This window comes from Anas platyrhynchos, chromosome 27, assembly GCF_047663525.1.
Source record: "Anas platyrhynchos isolate ZD024472 breed Pekin duck chromosome 27, IASCAAS_PekinDuck_T2T, whole genome shotgun sequence".
NCBI lineage: Eukaryota > Metazoa > Chordata > Aves > Anseriformes > Anatidae > Anas > Anas platyrhynchos.
Genome location: NC_092613.1, coordinates 5,610,117 through 5,623,742, shown reverse-complemented (window position 1 = coordinate 5,623,742; position 13,626 = coordinate 5,610,117). Strand labels below are relative to the sequence as shown.

At 59.3% G+C, this 13,626-nt stretch overlaps 1 long non-coding RNA gene across 1 annotated transcript; it reads left to right on the top strand.

Annotated features, from left to right (window-relative positions):
• Positions 1-5,962: 5,962 nt before the first annotated feature.
• On the top strand, positions 5,963-11,066 carry LOC106019199 (uncharacterized). The gene is made up of 5 exons (XR_001193847.5): positions 5,963-6,299; positions 6,609-6,710; positions 9,173-9,316; positions 9,966-10,069; positions 10,585-11,066. It is a non-coding gene; the product is annotated as an uncharacterized lncRNA (long non-coding RNA).
• The last annotated feature ends 2,560 nt before the right edge of the window (positions 11,067-13,626 follow it).

The window sequence follows — 13,626 nt, the reverse complement described above, 5'->3', positions numbered from 1 at the left end:
TCGGCGTCCTGTTCTGAGCAGCGGGAGCGATGGGGAGCCCTCACCCAGCCCAGCAGCTGCTTTGTCACCTGTACTGGTGACCCCTGTCCCCACATCCCCCTGTCCCACTTATTTCTTGGTTTCCTCCCTGGGGGCCTGGGGAGGACCCCCCTGTGTCCGGTTTGGGGCTCTCCTGGGAGCCGCATTGCTGCTGGTGGTGCTTTGGCCATGTCAGGTTTGACCTGCAGGATGGGTGTCCCCGGGGCTGTGCCCAGGTCCCTCGAGGACCCCAAACCCAGTGGGGACGTGGGGGCAGCAGGAGCTGTGCCCACAGCGTGCCCCCTACCCTGCTTTTTTTGGGGCCGTTTCAGCTGCGGCAAAGCCTGGAGCCAAACATCCCCCCATCCAGCAGCAGAGAGCCCCTCGGAGGTGGTTAAAATATCTCGTGTCATCCCAGCCTTCAAAACCTGAAAAGAGCTGCCCAGTGGTGAGATATTTTCGATGTAATGTATTCATCCGCTATATTTTTAAACGCATGCCATAAACACGCGTACCGTGAGAGAGATGACACATCCCTGGAGAATCCAAAATCCTGAACTGAAACCACGGAGCTCAGCCCACATCCTCCAGGCCTGGGGAGGCAAAAGGAAGGCAGCTCGAGAGGAGATCCAGCTTCTCTTATATGGGCACGCTGCGGACGCCGCTGGGGCGCTCGTGCCTGCGAGCTGCCACGGGCACGAGCGCGCTGGCAGCGGGTGCACGTACGTGCAGCACCGCTCTGCCCTTGCCTTTCTTTTCCATACAAATCCCAAAGCAGGGCTGCTCGGCCCCAGGATGTGTACGTCCCAATGCCAGCACCCTTGGTGAATGGTGAAAGGGATTTGGGGCTGCTCCAGGCTCGCCTTTCCAGCTCTAAAATGCCAGGATTTGTGAGCCCTGTTGGCACGTCCTCCTTTAAAGAGCTGTCTCTGTCTGTCCCCTGTCTGCCTGTCCCCGTGACCTTCCTCCTTCCCCATCCAGCCTTCTGGCACCTTGGCACTGCCCTTTAGCCCCAGCCACCTCGTCTGCTTCTGTGGGACCAGGGATGCTGGCGTCGGCTCCATCCCGATGGATTCGCCCAAAATCTCCCCACCGTGAGCCCGGGTCCTTCGCGTTCATCCCACTAGATGGCAAGGCAGAGTATTGGGAAGCGCCTGACCTCAACTCTGGACTGCAAACCCAACCTCTGCCGTTTTCTCTCCCTCTCGGGGCTGTTCGGTCGTTTCAGGGACTCCTGCCCATGCCCACGGAGCTGGGGGAGAGCCCAGCACAAAGCTCTGCGGGCTGGGAGCCCTTGCCCAGGTGCTGGGGGTTTGCAGAGGTGATGGAAGCAGCTGGGGGGGGGGAGAAGGGGAGGTGGGTGGGGGTCTCTTGGGCAGGGCTCCTTGCTTTGCACAAAAAGGACTTCGATAACAGCATTGGGGGGATCTGGGGGGGCTCTGCCCATGGGAGGAGGGGGCAGCAGGGCTTTGCCTTCCCCTTCCCCAAAGCCCCAGGAGTGCGCTGCTGGGGGGGCTGTGCTGGTGGATGGTGCCAGCAGGATGACCCAGCCCCAGCTCAGCACCATGTCCAAAATCTGCCACCCTGTGCCGCTGTGGCCGGGTGTCCTGGCTGCTCCCCATCCCTGACTGCTGCAGCTTTGCCTCGGCTTGTGCTGCTCACTGAGACCTGCCTGAACCTAAACCACTTCTGGAAAGGGTTTTTTAGGGTTGTCCCGTGTGGAGCTGCATGGATGGGGCTGCACACCTCTGCTGAGATGCGCCTGCTGCTTGGGGCAGAGCGCGGCACCAGCCCTGCTGCGGGCACGTGGGGCCAAACGGCAGCTGGGGGGGGGGAGCAAAGCATCCAGAGACAGAAATTAGTGCAGGAACCTGGGTTAGGAGCTGTCAGCTGGAGCTGTGCAGAGGCAAAGCCTCGTCGCTCTGATCTCAGGAGCTGGGGCGCAGCGGGAGCTGCGGGGCTTCAAAGCCGCCGGGAAATGGTGGGGGCTGCGGTGCTGGAAAGGGGGGGTGAAGAGGGATGGGGAGCAGCCCTGCTCGGGGAGGGGGGATGGATGAGATGGGGGGGCTGCTTCGGAGCTGTTTTGCCTTAAGGGTGTGCAGGGCTGCGTCCCAGCTGGCCTGGGGATGGAGCAGGAGGAGCCCAGGTGTCCCGCCTGTCCCCCCCCTGCTCCCCTCCATCCCTCCTCCCTCCCTCCCTCGCCTCGTCCCTCGGTGTGTGATCCCTGCAGCTCTCCTCTCGCCGCCTCTCTCAGCCTCTCAAGGTCACCTTCCTCGCTGGGCTGGATTCTCAGGGATTGATTGCTTGGCTCCAGCAGCCGACGGGCTCCGTGCGCTCCCCGCCTCGCGCCAGCTCCGCATCCTGCCCCCCTCTGGGATGTCTCCATTCCTTGCCCCATCCGTCCTTACAGGGCACCAAAGGGGGAAAGCTGCCAAGCCACCGAGAGCAGCAGCCTTCCTCCTCCCCCTCCTCCTCCTCTGCCCCCCTCTGTGTCCTGTGGGGCAGGACATGGGCGTGCTCCTTCCCCTGGGTTATTTGGGGGGAGATGGGACATGAGGCCCCCAGGGATGCTGCTGTGGCTGCCCAGGAGCTGCCCCATCCTCTCTGCTTGGGTTTCTTCCCCCTGTCTGCCCTTTCCCACCCTCCTCACCCAGATTTCTTCTCTGCTTTCCCCCCACCAGTGTGACCAGGGGCTCCCCTCCCGTGCCGTACTGGGACGCGTCCCTTGGCCAGCACCTGGGGACAGAGCTGTGGGGTTAAGGGGAGCAGAGCAGGGGTGTCTGGGGTCAGAGACCTGAGACAGGAATCAGAGGAGGAGGAGGAGGAGCAGGAGCCACCTTTTAGCCCTCCTGGCACCCAGGCAAGCAGGGAAGAGGTCACAGAGATAACGCAGTCCCAGGGACAGCAGTGGCCACGTCCCTGTCAGCCAGCCCTGCTGTCCCCACTGCCACAGCCCTGTCCCCAGCCCGCAAGCAGGGCTGGCAGCCGGGGGATTTATTGGCCAAACGCACAATCAATGGCAGGATGGAAAAACGCCACCGGACTGGGGATGCTGACGAGCTCCCCCGGGCTAGAAATCACCCATAAAGACTGCAGGGGAGGAAGCGCCGTGGCTCGGCTCACTCAGCGAGCAGGGCACAGCTGATAACAGCTTTATTTATAGCCCTTAACTGGCAGCAGGCTCAAGGCACCGATTTGCAGAGTGTGTGTGATCCTTCGGGGTGGCTGCTCGTGCAGCCGATGGCCACAGCACTCGCGTGGCCCCACTGAAGCCATCGCCGTGCTTCCATCGCCCTGCATTGGATCAGGATCCTGACGTGCGCCATTCCCCGTCCCCAGCTCCCCTGGACTGTCCAGAGCCTCGTTTCCTGCCTGTATTTGTACAGAAATCCCATATGGAGAGATCCCGCTCTGTGCCTTAGGGTCACCGAGGTCGCGCATCCCCAAAACGGATGGGGTAAGCGGTAATGCCCACATGGTCGCAGCTGTGTTGCTTCTCAGCACCTCCGTTTCCAGATCCGTGGGACGCCGTTTTGTTTGGTTTTTGTGTTTTCTGAAGGAGGCCAGCACTGGGATTCATTAGATGGGGGCTGCAATGGCCCTGGAGATGAAAGCCTGGATCATGAATTATCACCGGGGTGCAGACAGCTGCCCAGGCCTCCGCGGGGAAACTCAACAATGGGAACGGAGACACAAAAAAACTGTTTGGGCTTTTCCTCTTCCCCATTTTCCACTCCTCCACTGGAAAAAAAGGAGGAGGAAAAACGCACCGAAAGGAAGAGAAAGAAGAAAACCTTTTTTCTTCGCCTCCTTCGCTCCAAATCCTGAGTGTTTAACATAAAATTAACCTGCAGCAAAGCAGCCCCCTCCCCGCAGCTGGAGGTGCCTGAGCACCCTGGGACTTTCCCAACCTCCTCCTCCTCCTCTTCCTCTTCTTCCTCCCAGCTCCAGGACTGATCACAGCGAGCTCGGGGATGGGAGATGCCACCAAGCCGCAGCTATTATTAGCGCCGTTGCGCTAGGTCTCGTCAGCAGGAGCCCTGACACCTCGGGGAGGCACGTGTCCCCGGGGGGGGCTGCGGGGTTTAACCCAATTCCTGCAGAGCAAAGCACTCGGAGAGCCCTGGGGTGCGGTGGGGGCTGTGGGGAGCCCACGGGGATGGAGCCCAAGGGGGGTCCCTGTAGTGCTGTGGCTGATCCCAGCAGAGGAGCAGGGTCCCGTGCCCACGGCCAGCAGGGGGAAGATTTCCCCAGCACCACTTCCAGGTTTGTTCTTTGTCCCTGCACCGTCCCCCATCCGCCGGCCGAGCGCACCAAACCCTCTGACCACGGAGAAACGATGGGATGGATAAAAGCACCCATAAATGCGATAACTGTGACTTTTCCATCAGCACGAGCCAGGCTTTGCCACGGCTGCTGGGACAGGCACAGGGTTTTCCCACCGAGCATTCATTCCCCATCTCAGGGCTTCCCCCGCTCCTGCCTGGAGATGTTTCAGACCCAAACTCTTCCAAGCACGAAGCGCACCTGAAAAGAAGCAGCCACGCATTGGCTTTGGGGCCAAGCACCCCTGGGCAGCGCTGCGCAAGGCAGCAGTGGTGTGCCGGAGCCCACGGACCCCAAACGGAGGAGGAGAGCCCCCACTCCCTGCCTGGCAATCCTGACTGAGCATCGTCTTTTAAAATAAGCAGCCGGAGAGCCCGGCTCTTCCGTTTCTGTAGGATGTGGAAAAGCTGGAGAGGGGGAAGAGAGAAAAAGCTTTGAGCGAGCGAGTGCAAGTATCGCTAATTTATGATCAGAGAAATGTGTGTTTGAGTTGGGAGATTACAGGGAAGGGCCTGGTGCTCAGCCGATGATAAATCTGTTTTATCGGGGGGTTGTGAAAAGGCTTCCCCACCGGGCAAATTGCAGGAAGGCAGAGCGTAATTACCCCAAATTCCAATTTGAGTAATTACTTCTACCTACCTGTCACTCCCCTGGTGCTTTCAGCTGGATGGAGAGGCTTTGCTTTCCCTCGCCTCTCTGCTTAAGAGAAAAAGCCTTTGTGCAGCGCTGCTGGGCTCTCTCCGAACAGCGGGGCCAACCCCATGGGGAGTCAGGGGCTGGAGGCTCTTTCCTGAAAGGTTTTGGGGCCGGCTGCTGCCCCAGCCCAACCCAGAGCATCCCCTGGGCTGCCTTTACCCCACATCACCTGGGTAGGGGCCACCAGGCTTCACTTCGTGCCATGCCACCATCGCACCCAAGCAAGGAGAGGCAGGGTGGGGAGATTTGGGGGGCTGCATCCGAGGACACCCCTGTCCTTGCAGGGTAGCCCCCTCCTGGGGGGCAAAGACCCATGGGGAGAGCCCCAGCAAGGAGCCAGGACACCCACATTTATCCCCCCGTGCACATCCCCAGGATGGGTGACACATGGCAGAGGTGCCCGGGGCTTGTAGAGACGCTGGCTGCTCCGGCCAGGATTTGGGGTCCCGTATGGGGCTGCCCGGCCTCGTGCCCCTCTCCCTGGGCTCTGTGCAGGTGGCAGCATCGCTGTGCCTCCACGCCGGGCACGAGGCAGTCGAGGGTTTTACTGCAGTGGGCCGTGGATAGCTTTGGTAAGCGGTGTCTCCTACTGCTTCCCCGAAGAGGCAGGCAGGCTACGGGGCGCATTAGGAAGCGGCGCACATCGCAGATGGATTGCTTTCCCTCCCTCCTCCACCTCGCCGGCTGCCTCCACGCCTGCCCCCTCTCTGTTCCTCCCCATGTGCAGCTCTGCCCGTGTCACCCAGGTGTCCCCAGGGGGGTGCCAAGGTGCTGTGTCCCCCCTGTTATGGGTACAAGGGGCAGCTCCGTCCCAATCCCAGCAGGGTGGGTGCCAGCTCCGGGCTGCCCCCTCCCCAGGGCTGGCCGCAGACAGGCTGCCGGCGGAGCGGTGACAAGCGTCTGCTTGGGGCAGCCAAGCAGAGAGAAAAATGACCCCGGCGAGAGCCAGGATGGGCTCCGCATCTCAAGTGGCTCCCCGGGAGAGGCCAGACGGTGCCCTCCGCCAGGAGCTCGGCGGCAGGAGGTGGAGGGCGTTGGGAAAGCCACTGCTCTGCCCACAGCTGGTGCCAGGATGGGGCAGGGATTTTTCTCTTGGGGGAGTTTCCTCCCACTCCATCGACAGGTCGTTCTGATTTGCCCTCGTTAGTGAAAGGGGAATCAGACCCTAAAAGGGCTCTGAGAGGTGCAGGTGATGGTTCTGGTCCCTCGTGCTGCCAGCTCTGGGTGCTTGTGGCAAAGAGGGGATGAGCCCTCTGTAGGTGAGGGAAACTGAGGCATGGAGAGAAGGGGCTTGGTGAGCTGTGGGAGGGCCCTAGTGCCTTGCACACCTTTTTGGGCCCATTTTCCCCTGATTTGGGAAATTACTTCCATGCTAAACCTCATCTGAGCATGGGGATGGAGAGCCCTGTGGGATGGATGGAGAGGAGCAGCGGGTGCTCATGGGGCAGGGATGGGGGGGATTGGGTTGGGGCCCATCTTGGCATCTTAAAAGCTCTTTTGGCTGCTCAAACAAACTTTTCTGTGCCTCTGCAAACCTCTCCTCTGGCTGCCATGGGTCTACTGGAGAGACGTGTGTCCTCTGTGCTGGTGGCTGGGGACAGAGGGACGCCTCGGATGGACAGAGGGACACCTCAGATGGACAGACAGGGCTGCAGCGGGGCATCTCCTGGGTAAGTGAATGGAGAAGGAGAAGCAGAGGCACCTGCTGGCCTCCAACAACTCGTTAGGTGGCTTTGCAGAGAGGCTAATTAGGCTGGGAGCACCCCTGAGCAGCGGAACCCCGCGGGGCTGGGTTTGTCCTTCCCCGAGTGCGGCGAGGCCGAGCCCGGGCGGGCGCTCACGTGGCACGACTGCTAAAACTTGCATGAGGACATGCGCAAAAATCGATGCGCGTGCTCATGAATTAATGATCGGCCGGCGGATCGATGCAGCCTGCCCCGCGCGTGCTGTACTGCTAACGAGCACCAGCAGTGGGAGCGCGGGAAGGGCCGGAGACATCCTGCTGCAGCCCTCCTCCATCGCTGGCTGTTCGTGTTCCCCGCGTGTTTATTTTGCATTTGCTCCCGGAGCAAAATTGAAACGAGAGATCAGGGCATGGTCACGAAGGGGACCGGGTGTGTGTGTGATGCCGGGAGGGGGCTGCAGCTCTTTGAGGAAGGGAGGATGCCACGAAGGGCTCCTGCCGGAGGTGCCGGAATCGGAGAAATACGCACGTGGGTAATTTCGGATCGAACGCCGCAGCTCCCGGTGCTGGCATGTGTCACTCCCATGGCATTACCGCCGTAATTAGAGCCTTTCCCCACAATTGCATAAGAACCTCGTGGTGACTCACCGGGTTTGGGGGGAGAGAGGGACGCGGGGGCGGAGGTGTGCGCCTGCGCGCGCCGTGCCAGCACCGTGCTCAGGTGCTCCGAGCTCGCAGCTTGCTCCTCGGCCAGCCCTGCTCCGGCCTCCCGCCAGCCAGCGAGCTTCCCGTCCACCCAGCATCGCCTTCTGCCGGGCGTTTTATTTTTGTCCTTGCCGTTGCAGCTTTCTCTGCACGCCCGTGACCCTTTGGCACCGATAATAGCATGTTTTAGGTCCCTGATTAAAACTGCTGTGGTGTCAGAATCAATAAGCATTGATGGCCGAGCCTGTAATAAGTATAATAATCCCCATTAGGGTAACAAATGGGGGAGAGAGTGCAGGGCTGCTAATATGGTAATGACACGAATCTGCTTCGATCAGCTGGAGCAGCAGCATCCTCCCCGCCAGCGGCAGGCGCGGGGCCGCGGCTTTCTCGCTGCGAGGTGTCCTGGGGCTCTGCAGAGCTCCTGCTCCTGCTGCTGTCACGCCTCAGCTGGGAAATTTGGCTTTGCCACCTGAATGATTGGTATTTTGGGATGTGTGTTACTGGGGTCCCAGCATGGCAGAGAGGACGGGGGCTTGGTGCAGCCAGGGGAAGGGCTTATCCCACCCTGAAAGCTCGGAGGAAACGCAAAGGCTGAGATTATCGAGCGGGGGGAATTCCTGCTCCAACCCATCCTGCCAATTTATTTTATGGAGAGCAAGGGTTCCGAGGGCTGGGAGGGAGGGGAATGCCAATTGCATTACAGTAGCTGCCCAGAGGAAAAAAAAAAAAAAAAGAAATCAATATGTAATTCTGGCCCCATTGATCTGCGGCTCAGACGCTGCGGCTCTCCGCTGCGTTTTGATCAGGTTTCACGGTCACAGATGAGAGAGCCCCAGCAGCGTGAGCCCTCCGCAGTGGGGGGATTAAATGAAGCTAAATGCTTTTCAAGTGAAAACTATACAACTTTTTCCTTAAATAAACCCAAAGTAGAGCAGCAGCAGCGAGGAGGGCTGCAGTGGCCGTGGGGCTGGGCGCGCTGCTCGATGCTCTCGCCTCTCTGCCCACAGCCACTGCTGCAAACATCACCTGGCCATCCAAAAGCCCTTTTTATACCCAAAAAGCTGCTGGCTGAGATCTGCCAGGGCGTCTGCGTGGCTGTGGGGATGCGCTCAGCATTGCACTGGGTGCGGGGGATTTGGGAAGTGCAGGGGACATTTGTGCTCCGGGGCCGGTACCCAACCACGTGCCATGGGAAGGAGTCCAGCCCCGGGCAGAACCCGCTGGTAATTTTTAGACAAATTATTTTTTTCCTTGAAAAACGTGGGGTTTGTTGAAATACGGCGTGTTTATAGGAAAACATCAGTTTCGACAGATTTCTATTTCAACATGGGTTTTGGGGGGGGGGAGGAAGGCTTTCCAGCTCATCAAAGGGCTGCCTTTGACCGCTTTTGCAGCAAGGCATAATCAATTTCCCAGCTCCAAATTGCTTTTCATTTGGGAATGTAAGTAAACGCGTTGCAAAATCCCCTTTTGTAAGGGGGCTGAGATGCCACCGGAGGGGTCAGGGAGGGTCTGGGTGGCAGGCTGTGCTTAACTCCTTCCAGGCTGGGCTCTGGGTGCTCAGACCCCACTCCCTCTCCCCTCCTGGTGCTGCCGGATGGCTCACACCAGAGCTTCCTTCCCTGCTATGAAATTGCTTCATCTCCAGGCACCAAACATTAAGGGCTGGCAGGGGACCCAATGTGGGGCAGAATCGTTCATTTTCATGCTGTTTTTCTTGCCTTTTACCCTACTTCACAGCATTTTTCTGACCTCGGTATGGGCGAGGGTGGCTGCGGACGCTCTGGCTGGCTGAGGGCATTTCCCTGCTGTGGGCACAGATGTTCTGCAACCAGCCCCCTGGAAGGCTTTGGGATCGCACCAAACCAGCAATAATTCCCTTCAGTAAGGCAAGGGTGATCTCTGAGCTCGGAGCCACCTCCGCCGTGCAGGGCACGGGGCAGGGGGGGAGCACAGAAGGCAGCGAGGATCCTGCCTGGGAGCCGTGCTGGAGCCCAGAGCAACGTTCCCTGCTTGCTGGGGAAGTTATGAGGCCTCATCAGTATGCACAGTGGAATAAAATATGCAAACAAGATGTTTTCTGTTTATAAAACTGGCATCTCCATAGATGAGGCGCTCCGCTCCACCCCTGAATTATTAATCAAGCTTAATGGCTCCGTTCCAGATGTTGGCTTTCCCAAGCAAAGGTGCTTGGCCCCGGCACCGCACCTGAGCAGGAGCGTGCAGGTGTTCCACAGAGGCAGAGAAACACCCAGAGAAATAGGATTTGGTTCTGTGAGTGAGGCACAGGGACAGTTTTGTCCTATTCATAAGCCATAAGCTCTAGTTCAGGCCACTAGCAGCTATTGAAGGAATTTGTCACTTCGAAATCATCCGATAAATAAATGTCCATCAGGGTGTTTAAATGTTAGGCAAGGTGGAGTTTGCTTCCAGGTGTGGGGAGCTCGGTGGTGACAGCCAAGGCTGTCATTTTTTATTATTAAAATTAAAAAAAAAAATAAATGATTATTTTTACCCCACTGTTGGTGCCAAGGACAGACCCCTCCTGCCTGCAGCACCCTCCTGGCGAGGCGCAGCAAGGTTCCCCGGCACGGCAGCTCCCTGCCAGGCTTCTGGAACAGCCAGAGGTAAAAGCGGGTGAGTCACGGGCACGCCGGAGTTTCCCAGCCTGGTTTCTTCCCCTGGGTGGGGTGAGCTGAGAGGTGATTTTTCACCTCTGGGTTACGCAGCAGGCTCTGTGAGTGGCGTTGCCCTGGGGCAGCCTGAGCGCAGGAGGAGAGAGATCCGGGGCTGCTCCTGCAGGGCAAGCGGTGACAAAGTGACAGAGCAGCCGAGTTTGTTCCTGGAAGTCACCGGGGGCCACGGCTCGGGGCTGGCACCTGCGGGTTTTACATCTCAATCCCTTGCAGGGAGCTGGGCTGCAGGGACCCCCTGGCACCTCGCGCTGCCCCGGAGCACATCCCTTGCCCGCAGCAGTCCCTCTTCTCCCCAAGGCTTTCCAGGCACAAAAGGGGGTCATTTTGGGGTCTTCCAGGATGGGGCACCCCCCTCTAGCAGGGCTCAGCTCCGATGGCTCAGTTCCACCTAGCGAAGCGGTGGCTGCGCTGGTGAGCGGCCAAAATCTGACCTGCCTTTACTTTATCTCCTTGCAGATCTCGTGCAGCTCTTCAATCAAACGTTTCAGTGCCTCAAGAGCTGGAAAGGATTTGGGGAATGCGGCTGGGTTGTTTGCAAACTTCTCCGGGCTCCAGGCACCCTCCCAGCTCTCCTTCCTCCAAGACCAAAGGGAACCCGAGCCGGGAGCCCTGCAGCCGGGAGCTTCACCCCAATACAGGGCTGGGACCGGGCACAGGAGCCAGAGCCGGTGGCCACATCCAGGATATTTGGGCTGGGTCCCAGCTGGAGGAAGGATCTGCAGCAAAGCCCAGGGCACGGGGAAGTGGGAGCCACCTCCCTGCTGAGCTCTGTGGGACGCAGCAGCCCGTGGTTAGGGCTGGGCCCTCTGGAGCTGACCTCGGGTGGTGTCCCAGCCTCCGAAAGATCTTCAGCGGCTCCGAGGGTGATGCCTCCTTTGGAAACAGCAACCTGAAATTACAGCAAGGCCACAAACGCATCCGCTAGGGAGCACGGGGCGGGCTGGATATCTAGCTCCCAGCTGGGGCAGGGATGCGAGGAAGAGCCAGGAGCTATTTCAGCTCCCCGTGCCACCCCCTTCCTCGTGCTGCTCCAGCTCGAGTGCTAACGAATGCTTCACGGGGAGCGGTGCCAGCGATGCTCAGCACAGGAGCAGCTCCTCGCCCTGCCCCGTGCAGGGAAATCCCTTTGATGAATTCCTTGATGGGGCTGGAGGGGGAAGGAAGAGGGGTGGGCACGAGCGCAGCCTGTGCCAGGAGCACCGAGCTGCTTCGCTGAGCCCTGGCTGGCTGCGCCACGTCCTGCTGCTGCTTTTTGGTGGTTGCTGTCGGATCTGATAATTGCAGCAGGCTGGCTTGTCTCCTCCCTGCTGGAAAGGGGCTGCCGTGCACACAGAGCAGGGCTGGATCCTGTAGGGCTGGATCCTGGGGAAGGCTGGGGAACAGTTGGTTAAGGAGAGGCTGGAAGAGGAGGAAAAACCCCGCTGGAGCTGGGCAAAGATGCTCAGCCCTGGGGAAGGAGCTGGAAGAAGGAGCAGGGTGTATAAAGGACGGAGAATAGGGTTTGACGAGCGTCCTATTGTGCTCCCCGTGCCCCCTTTCCTCCCTCCGGCACAAAGCGAGAGGCAGGGCGGGCAGCCTGACGTGGGAAGAGCAGCCTCTGGTAGCCACCGGGGTATTTTCCGGCGGCAGGGAGGCTCCGAGCAGTGATGCCGAGGCCGCTCCGTGTTGTCATCCGTGACGCAGATGTGTCACCGTCCCCCGGGGTCCCCGTGCAGCAGCCAGTGCCAGCTCCTGCCGGCGCGGCCGTCTCCGACCCCGCAAACGCAGGAACCTGGGGATGGAGCATCTGTGCCTGCAGCAGGGAGCTGGCTGCAGACCCTGCCACGGATGTCCTGAGAAGTGCTGCGGGCACAGATTGGGGACAGAAATCCCTGGAAAGGGGCCTGTAGGGACTCTCAGGTTTAGGGGAGGTGGCGGTGGCCGCACTGGCTCTGCCTCCCCCTTCCACGCCCCTCTGTCAGCATGGAGTTTTGATGCCGAAAGCCCCGTAATTCGGTCCTGATGCAAATCCTGCCTCGCCCTGGGTTTTGCTCGGGCTGCTGCAGCCCCAGGATAGGCACCAAGGAGGGAGCTGGTGGGGCAGGAAGAGCTGGGAAATCTGGGGGAAGAAACAAGGGGCTGGGGTTAAGACCCCAGATCAGGGGATGGAGCATCTGATCCCAGCCTCAGCAAGCTGCTTCTGTCCTTTGTAGCCCTCCCTGAGCCTGCTGAGCTGGAACTCCACCGATTCTCTGTCCTCTGCCCCTGTCTGGTGCCCAGGGCTTCTTCAGAGCCCTCGCTCCTGCCTTTCCCCCACAGCCTCCCTGCGAAAATGCTTCCCTCAGAGCTTAAAAAAAAAATAAAAAAAAAAAAAAAAAAGAAGAAGAAACAGCCCCCTTGTTCTGCTGTGATGAACTGGCTCTTTTTCCAGTCACAAGGGCGAGCTGAAGCAAAACTTTCCATGCTGAGCAGGAACAGAAAGAGAGAGGGAGAAGTAACGAACCCTCCTTTTAAAAGGAAAAAAAAAAAAAAAGGCAACAAAAGCCAGCAAAAGCGGGCGCTTCCTTTCCCCCATCTCCCTCCTTTTTGGAACAAGGCAGCGAGCTTGCAAAGTGCGTTTTAAGCAGGAGCAGATGCGGGCGTTGCTGGCCCCAGAGGGACCCGGGACAGAAAAAACTGCTTTGTGCAAATATCGCCCCGTCAGTTGTTGTGCAAGGGGCACGGCCAGCTGCACACCTCTTGGGTGCTCAGCGCCTCGAAATGTGGGTGGTTTGGGGTTCTCAGTGCCCGGTCGGTGCGTGAGGCTTCCCTGGCTTGGTGGCTTTGGGGTCAGGGAGCCAGAAATGTGGGCTGAGAGGTGACGGTGCCCGGGAAGACGCAGGGTGCCAGGAGCCGAGGCTTTGGTGAAATGTTGGCAATGAGATGGGCACCAGGTGCTTCCCTCGGGTTGTGCCGCCAGGAAATCAGCCTAGAGCCAAAAATAGAGCTCGGGCTGGATGCTTTGCAGAGGGAGGCAGGGATGTGCAGGGCTGCGTTTTGGAGAGGTCTGGATGCGCAGCGGGAGCGCCAGCCCCTGTCCCACGGCGCTTCCCCTCCTCACCCCACCGAAGCAATGAAGGGCTTGCTCCAGGGCAGCTGTAAATAGCCCTTGGCTTTCTGACCCTCAGGTTTTGAGGACAGATCCTAGATTCCAGGAATTCTTGCTCCAGGCCCCTCCAGGCAGTGGCTTGGTGCTGATGTCCTGCTAACGGCACCGGGTAGGGGCGGGGAGGCTGGCACAGGACCAGGCTGTCCCCATCCACCTTCCTGCAGCATCCATCAGCTTTTCCAATCAGCCAGTTTTCCCCAAAATCTCGGCTATAGGTTCCTCCCTTTGACAATGCCCTTGGTCCTGCCTCGGCTAAGTGATTCATCCCAAACACTCTCGTTATTGCTCCCATTAGTCACGCTGACAGAAATTCCTCTCCGACAAAACGCGATGTGGTTCTCATCAGCTCCGCGCGGCCCCGATGATTCGTG